This window comes from Marmota marmota, unplaced genomic scaffold, assembly GCF_001458135.2.
Source record: "Marmota marmota marmota unplaced genomic scaffold, marMar, whole genome shotgun sequence".
Taxonomy (NCBI): domain Eukaryota; kingdom Metazoa; phylum Chordata; class Mammalia; order Rodentia; family Sciuridae; genus Marmota; species Marmota marmota.
In genome coordinates this window covers 35,041,949-35,050,815 of record NW_026000240.1, presented here as the reverse complement: position 1 = coordinate 35,050,815, position 8,867 = coordinate 35,041,949, and the positions used below count along the sequence as shown (strand labels likewise).

Genomic DNA, 8,867 nt, shown 5'->3' with positions numbered 1-8,867 from the left:
CCCACCCCCCCAAAAAAAATACACATTAAATGCAATTTCTTTTCTTTCTTTTTTTTCCAGTGTTGAGGATCAAACCAGGGGCCCTATCACTGAGGTACATCCCCAGCCCTAAATGTAAACATTTTAACAGACTGAAAACAGGGGCTAAAACTTACTGGGTGTCAGGGCAGTGTGCTAAGAAGTTTATATGGATTAAGTTATGTAATCCTGAGCACTCCTCTGTGAGGGAAGTGCTTTTATCAAGCTAGCTCCATAGATGAAAGAACTGAAGCTGAGAGTTTAAGCAGCTTGTTTAATGTTACTACAAGAAAGAAGCCCTGCATATGGGAACTAAAACAATTCTATACCTTCATATTTTTGCCTCCATGTTCTGCCATGAACATATATTTCTCCATAAAACACAAAATTGAAGCTGGGAGCAGTGGCCCACACCTGTAATCCCAGCAGATTAGCGGGGCTGAGACAGGAAGATCGCGAGTTCAAAGCCAGCCTCAGCAAAAGCAATGTGCTAAGCAACTCAGTGAGAGTCTGTCCCTAAATAAAATACAAAACAGGGCTGGGGAGGCTGAGGCAGGAGAATTGCGAGTTCAAAGCCAGCCTCAGCAACTTAGTGAGGCCCTAAGCAACTAAGTAAGACCCTGTCTCTAAATAATATACAAAAAAGGGCTGGGAATGTAGCTCAGTGATTGGGTGCCTCTGGGTTCAATCCCCAGTACCAAAAAAAAAAAAAAAATTTCAGTTGACGGTCTGGGGTTGTGGCTCAGCAGTAGAGCGCTTGCCTAACAAGTGCAAAGCCCTGAGTTCGATCCTCAGCACCACATAAAAATAAATAAAGTATGGGCTGGGGATGTGGCTCAAGCGGTAGCGCGCTCGCCTGGCATGCGTGCGACCCGGGTTCGATCCTCAGCACCACATACAAACAAAGATGTTGTGTACGCCAAAAACTGAAAAATAAATATTGAAATTCTCTCTCTCTCTCTCTCTCTCTCTCTCTCCCCCTCTCCCTCTCTAAAAAAAAAAAAATATAGTAAAAAAAAAATAAATAAAGTATTTGTCCAACTACAACTAAAAAAAAAAAATTAAGTTAACAAAGAGTTCTTTTTGCATATTTTATTTATTTAAATATTTTAAAAATTGTATATGGACGCAATAGCTTTATTTTATTTATCTATTTTTATGTAGTGCTGAGGATAGAACCCAGTGCCTACATGTATTGGCAGGCACTTTATCACTGAGCCACAACCCTAGCCCCCTTTTTGCATATTTTAGTGCTTGCAGAAAAAGAAGTAAGACACAGCTAACAGGCTTTGCTTCAGGTTGGAACTCTTCTTTTCTCTGAATATTATTTTGTACTTCTTTTTTTTTTTTTTTGAGAATTTTAATATTTATTTTTTAGTTTTCGGCGGACACAACATCTTTGTATGTGGTGCTGAGGATCGAACCTGGGCCGCATGCATGCCAGGCGAGCGCGCTACCGCTTGAGCCACATCCCCAGCCCTATTTTGTACTTCTTGAATTTGGCAAAAGGAATTCCCTTACCAGTAGCAGGGTGTGGGGTTGTAGCTCAGAGGCAGAGCACTTGCCTAGCATATACAAGGCCCTGGGTTCAATCCCCAGCACCACATACAAAAAATAAGTAAACAAAAACAACTACAGGGGCTGGGGTTGTGGCTCAGTGGTAAACCACTTACCTAGCATGTGTGAGGCACTGAGTTCGATTCTCAGCACCACATATAAATAAATAAAATAAAGGTCCATTGACAACTAAAATATATATATAAAAGAAAACTAGAGATGTGAGAATTCTCTATGCCAATTTGATGGCCAGGACAGATTTAACATGATCTTCTGGTCTTACCACAGCTTCAAGGCCAGGTAGAGGACACCTCTAGTAGATATAGGGGGAATCAGCTTTATCAGCAGATGACCTTATCTTCCACTTCACTGAGAAGACTTGTCACCAGGAAAAATCTTCTGTAGACTACCACCATCATCTTGTCTCATCTGCCAGACTCTGCCTTTCTGTCTTTCATTTGTTCTTGAGGGACTTTTATTTTTATTTATTTATATTTGGTGCTAAGGATCAAACCCAGTGCCTCAAACATGCTAGGCAAGCGCTCTACCATTGAGCTACAACCCTAGCCCCAACTCTGCCTTTCTTTTTCTTTTAAAGATATGTTGTTCACACTCCCCTGTGGCTAATTCCAGTCCTTCTTGCTTAAAAGAAAGATAGACATAGCTTTTTAACATTCACGCTCGTTCTCTCCCTCACCCCACCTCTCCCTGTCTTGGATCTTCCAGCTTTTTTTATCTTCAAAACGCCCTTCCTTAGATATATTTTCTTTGTGATAATTCATTGAGCTGTACAGATGGTCTTCAATTTTATGATGGTAGGAAAATAACATTAATTGAGTAGAAACCATACTTTTTATTTTCCCCCTTCAGTATTGTGGATTGAACATGGGGTGTTCTACCACTGAGCTACATTCCCAACCCCCCTTTTTAAAATATATTTTGTAAATTGTAGATGGACACACTACCTTTATTTTATTTATTTATCTTTATGTAGTGCTGAGGATGGAACCCAGGGCCTCACATGTGCTAGACAAGCACTATACCACTAAGCTATAACCCCAGCTCTCCCAGCCCTTTTTATTTCTAATTTTGAGTTAGGATCTCACTAAGTTGCTCAGGCTGACCTCAAACTTACCATCCTCCTGCCTCAACTTCTGGAGTTGCTGAGATTAAAGGTGTGTGCCGCTATGCTCAAATAAAAGCTTAATTTTTTTCTTTATACAAAATCTATCTGGGTCTGATAGAAATTCAGAGTAGCTCCCTTCCAAGCAATGATACAGGCTACAGGCATCTTACAATTCTGTTCTTTGGAGCTATATCCCCAGTCCCTGGCCTTGAATTTTTTAAAAAAATATATTTTTATAGTTGTAGATGGACAGAATGCCTTCATTTTATTGTTTGTCTTTTTATGTGGTGCTAAGGATCAAACCCAGTGCCTCAAGCATGACAGGCAAGCACTCCACCACTGAGCTACAGCCCCAGCCCTGGCTTTAAATTTTTGATCCTCCAATCTCCCAAGTCAGTAAGATTATAGGCATGTGCCACCATGCCACTTAATGATTTTTTTTTTAATCAATTCTATTTGTAATGTGAGACTGCTCACACTCACTCAGCAAGAAAGTCAATTTCCTCCCAGGCATGGTGTGCATACCTGTAAACCCAGTGGCTCTGGAGGCTGAGGCAGGAGGATCACAAATTTGAGGACAGCCTCAGCAATTTAGTGAGGTCCTAAGCGACTTAATGAGACCATGTCTCAAAATAAAAAAATAAAAAGGCTGATGGGGCTGGGGCTGTGGCTCAGTGTTAAGAGTGCTCTCCTAGCATGTGCGAGGCCCTGAGTTTGATCCTCAGCACCCCGTAAAAATAAGTAAATAAAATAAAGGCATTGTGTCCAACTACACCTAAAAAATAAATATTAAAAAAAAAGGGGGGCTGGGGATGTGGCTCAGTTCTTAAGCACCCCAGTTCAATCCCTGGAATCAAAACAACAAAGCAAACCAATTTCCTCATAGGGGTGTAAAAGGCCTCATCCCATATGCCCTCACTTCTGTACTTTTAAATTTTTTTGGTGGGTTGGGGTTGTGGCTCAGTGATAGAGCACTCACCTAGCACATGTGAGGCCCTGGATTCAATCCTCAGCACCACATAAAAATAAATAAAGGTATTGTGTCCAACTACAACTAAAAAATATTATTATTTGGTACTGGGAATTAAACCAGCCCTTTTCATTTATTTATTTTTGAGACAGGAACTCTTTAAATTACCAAGGCTGGCCTCAAACATGCAATCCTTCCTGCTCAGCCTTCTGAATTGCTGTGATTACAGGTGTGTGGACTGCACCCAGCTTCTCCTTTACTTCTTTGACCTTATCTCCTACCCTTTCTCCCAACTATTTCTGCCTTAGTCCAGCCATAGTGGCTTTTCCTAAATATCCTGAGCATTCCTTTATTTCAGATTTTGCCTTTGCTGAACTTCCTCCCTGTGCATATTTCCCTGTCTGGGCTAGTACATTATTCACTGTTCCTCACTTCCTTCAGATTGCTGCTCAGTATTACATTATCAGAGAGGCCTTTCTGCAATATCCCTGCTCACCCTGGTTTATTTCTCAGGACTGAAGGTCCCCCTGTGGCTTGCTACAAATTTCAGGTGATTAGAGCCACATGCAGGAGGAGCTTAATCAACATTTGCTAGATAAACATCTTTGAAAGGGAGGCAGTGCAAGATCTGTGAACACCTAGATCCAGCACTTGCTACAATGAGGCAAAAAACAATCAAACAAATAAACCAACTCAGTCTGTAGAAGACTTTTCTTTGGTGATAGTCAAATATTCAGGAACAATGGCTCTGCAATTAGAGGAACTTGGATTTACAGTTCTGTTTTCTCATCTATAAAATGGAGATTTAAAGAAAAAAAATGGAGATAATTCTGGCATACATCTGTAATCCCAGGTAATTGGGAGTCTGTGGCAGGAGGATTGCAAGTTTGAGATCAGTCTGAGTGATTTTTTGAAACTCTATTTCTAAATAAAAATATAAATTAAAAGGCCTGAGGATGTAACTCAGCAAGCAGTAGAGCACCTCTTCATTCCGTCCTCAGTAAAAAAAAAAAAAAAAAATTAAATTAAAAATGGTGATAATACTACTACTGATTCATTGGGTCATAGAAGATAATATATGTAATCTAATTACCTTAGTATACAATTATTTTGACATATCATACATTTGAATCTAATAGGGTATGAATTCTCATTTTTCCATTGCAGGATTCTCAATATTTTTAAAATAATTTTTAAATTTATATATGACAGAGGAATTCATATTACACATGTAGAGCACAAATTTTTCATATCTCTGGTTATCTCAATATTAAGAAGTAAACTCTTAATCCCCAACACCCCCCTTTTTTCAAACAATGTTTTTTTTTAAGAACTTTTTTAATAACAAAGACTTCCTTCTCAAAATTAATAAATTTAAATAAAACCTCAAAAAAATAATAATTACATTAGTATAGAGTAGGCATTTATATGCGTACTGCTGTCATTTAGTACATCATGATTATTTTTACTTTGCATTCAGACCATGTATAACAGTACTCACACACAGATCCAGTGGTCTCTGACATGTAAATCAGTCCTTTATGAGTTTGCTCAGCCAGACAGGGGCCCTGGATGAATGGCCTGGGGAAGCATGCATCTGATCTTATGAAGTCAGGTGGGCTCTAGCCTGAAATGACCCACCTGTCAGATCAGGCTATTTACAAGTGTTAGAGTTGAAAAACAGATGACTAGCTCTTTGCTGCTCCTAGAAGTCTCTGCTATGTTTAACTGGCCCTGCACTGTGGCCTTGAACTTCTGGTTCAAAGATCCAAACAAGGTCTACAGCAGTTTAATCCTATCCTGAGAACCCATTCCCCACTGATCCCTTGTAGGCTTCAGCTGACTAAACCCAGTATGTCTGACTGTACCCAGCATCCTAGCATGGTACCTGCATGGGGAAGAGAGGAGAGTCAACTGTCTAGGGGTAATAGGTGCTTCTTTTTTATTTTTATTTTTGGTACCAGGGATAGAACCCAGGGGCATTTAACCATTGAGTTGGGATCCCCAACACCCCCCTTTTTTCAAACAATGTTTTTTTTTAAGAACTTTTTTAATAACAAAGACTTCCTTCTTCTTCTTTTTTTTTTTTTTTTTAATTTTTTGTAGTTGTAGATGGCCAGAATGCCTTTATTTTATTTGTTTATTTTTATGTGGTGCTGAGGATCAAACCCAGTGCCTTATGCATGCCAGGCAAGTGTTCTGCCACTGAGCTACAGCCCCAGCCCCCAAATATTTTTTTTTAATATTTATTTTTTAGTTGTAGTTGGACACAATAACTTTATTTTATTTACTTATTTTTATGTGGTGCTGAGGATCAAACCCAGTGCCTCACACAGGCTAGGCCAAGTGCTCTACTGCTGAGCCACAACCCCAGCCCCAAGAATCCTTTTTTTTTTTTTTTAACTTTATTTTGTTTATTTTTTTATGTGGTGCTAAGGCTTGAATCCAGTGCCTCACATGTGCTAAGCAAGCACTCTACCACTGAAGCTAAACCCCAGCCCCCCCAGCCCCTTTTTATTTTTTATTTTGAGACAGGGTCTCACTAAGTTGCTTAGGGCCTTGCTAAATTGCTGTGGATGGCTTGAACTTGTGATCCTCCTGCCTCAGTGGCCAGAGTTGCTGCAATTATAGAGGTGTGCGACCACACCCACTAGTGAGTACCTCTTTCACCACAGTCCCCCTGCCATGTGAGATCATGTAGCATCTCAGTTTCTCCAAGATCAATCTGGGGTTCCGCCAGAAAGCCTGATGGAGCAAATAGCTTTTTGAATACTTATCTTGGAAATTCAGGCAGAAAAGCTCAGTGAATCACACAAAACCCACCCCAACCCCCAAAAGACCCATAATCTGTGCAAGGAAGCTGCTGGGAGGTTCAGCCTGAATCAGTTAGGCAAGATCTTTCAGAACCAGCCCAGATGTCTTTACCAGGCAGCCCCTCTAGATATCCCCAGGACTTGCTACTTTTCCTAGAAGTCCCTTGCAGGGCTTGTAAGCAAAGTAACCAAACAGGTTGGTGCAATCAGCCCTTCTACTGTGCCTGGGGTGGGCCTTGCAAGAGCTCCTCCCTACTGGTTCCTAATCACCTTGCTCCCTTTTCCTACTTGGATAGTGCTTGTTTCACCCCACCTTCACCCTTTGGAGAGTGGTTTTATCTGGGAGGGAGTTGCCAGGATGAAGGACGTGTAGAGACAGGGTCCTACTAAGACTGTGCTGTGGCTGCTTCAGCAAGATACTTACTCTATGCTTAAAGACTAGCCTGGAACTTGTCACTTCTGGCGGCCACTCCCCTCCTTGACAAAGGCTGCTCACACTTCTCAAGCGAACTGGAGCCTAGAAAGGGTGCTTCAGTACAAGTGGCAGCCCAGTTACCTAGCCAGGGCGCCCTTGAGAACAAAGTCCTGAGCCCTAAGACCCTTCCAGGAGCTCCAGAACACTTGCGTTGCTTTTTGAGAGGACTTTGAGGGTCAAATATACATGCATTGGTAGATGTGAGTACTATTTCACCCTCTTGGCCAAAGGATGGGTTCCAGGCCTCTTTTTTTTGTATTCCCCAGCTATGGGCCAGCCGGCATAGGGACCCCAGGAAGACCCACTTTCCTAACACAAACGGTGCTCAGGGTTGCTGGGACCCTAGTCTTCAAGTCCCTCCCTCCAAAGATGACAGCTCTCCTGCTTCTCAGCGACCCCAGGCCACGTGGGTTGGCAGTCGGACTCACCTGTTTTGGGGGGGGGGGGAAACCAGGACGCACAGAGGGTGCCAGTCACTGCCCTCTGCCGGACCCCCGGAGGGGTGTAGGTGTCCGGCCGGGCCAGGCCCGGGGGCGCAGTTTCGCGGGGCCACGTCCCCTTGCGGACACACACATGGCAACAGTTCGGCACCGATTTCCCCTTGCCGCCCCTCACCCGGCCTCTGGCGCAGGAAGGCAGCCTTCGCTGGCCTCTAGCCGAGGAGGCCCGGTTCCAGTCGCTTGGCCCGACCCAGCCCGCCCCCCTGGTGCATTGTGGGAAATGTAGTCTGTAGGCGGCACGGCCCGAGCGGTTCGGCTCTCCGGAGCCCAAAAGAGTCGGGGGCGGGACCTGACCCAGATCCGGGTTTGTCTCACCCGGCGCCTCCTTCTCCAGCGTCTCGGAGGCCCGGGAGCACCCTCTCCCCATCTGCCGTCCCCGAGGTCAAAAGCCCTGCGACTGCTGCAGATCTGTACTCTTTCGACCCTTGGCCCAAACTAATGACAGGTTTCATTCAAGAGAGAGGAAGTAACGTTGACGTTGTTTCCCCGACATATTGTGGAAGGACACTGCAAGTTTGGGGTGCTGGATAAATATTAGTGAGTTTACAGTAGCTGTAAAGGATGTGAGCATGCGCAAAAGCCGCACTAATCGTTTTTAATTTATGAGACTCTAGAACAGGTAGTTCTTAACTGTGCACACTGAATGACCTGGGGAGCTTTTAAAAAACACTAATATTTCAACACTACTCCTAGAGATTTTGATTAAATTGGATGGGTATGGGGAACCAGGCTTCAGTATTATTTTAAGGGCTCCCTGGGTTATTTGCAAGGATAAAGAACCACTGTTTATAATTTCCTAGAGGCAAAACAATGAAAACAACAGGAAAACGCAAGCTGTTCCAAATGGCTCTTATTTTTGGAGAACAGTTTAAAGAAGTCACATTAAGTTGACAACAAAATATCTCATATTTTCTTTTGAAGCAATTAACTCACTTTGTAGCTTCGTGGTTTGTTCTCCCAACAATTCTGGGATGAAGGGGAAAAAATTCTGAAACCACTCCTGTGACTCTACCAGCTACTCCAACAAACACCCAAAGCAATATCCTGTGTTCCTCTTTTTTTTTTTTTTTTTCCTCCAAAGCAAGCAGTAGGTCTTCCTGTGTCCCCCTTGGTCCTATGGGAGAGAGCTCTACCTTAGTCTTTTTCTCATGGTCTCAGATGGCTACCACTTGGAGCCTACTGGCTTGTGACTGCCATTATAACAAAGCTATGGCCTTTTACAGGAGATATCTTCCTATGGGGCGTTCAGAACCTCAAACATAGCTTGAAAGGAAGCTTCTCAGGTGAGAAAATGTTTTTTTCCTTGGAATGGAGATAGAAGAGTCTTCACAGGTCTCACAATATTTTTTCTACTCACTAGCTCAGGACTCCAGGTTCCCTCTTATACAGTTTTTTTTTTTTTTTTTTT

General features: G+C 42.8%; 1 protein-coding gene across 3 annotated transcripts in view; it reads right to left on the bottom strand.

The window, feature by feature from the left end:
- Mon1a (MON1 homolog A, secretory trafficking associated) overlaps positions 1-8,867 on the bottom strand; it is a 20,917-nt gene that overhangs the window by 7,482 nt on the left and 4,568 nt on the right. The window contains exon 1 of one of the 3 annotated variants that reach the window (XM_048793940.1): positions 7,388-7,659. The exons of 1 other annotated variant lie outside the window; for it this stretch is intronic. The gene's annotated coding sequence lies outside the window, so the exon portion shown is untranslated. Of the gene's footprint in view, positions 1-7,387; positions 7,660-8,867 lie in introns of those variants that run through there. One more of the 3 variants, XM_015487167.2, reaches the window with a different exon arrangement.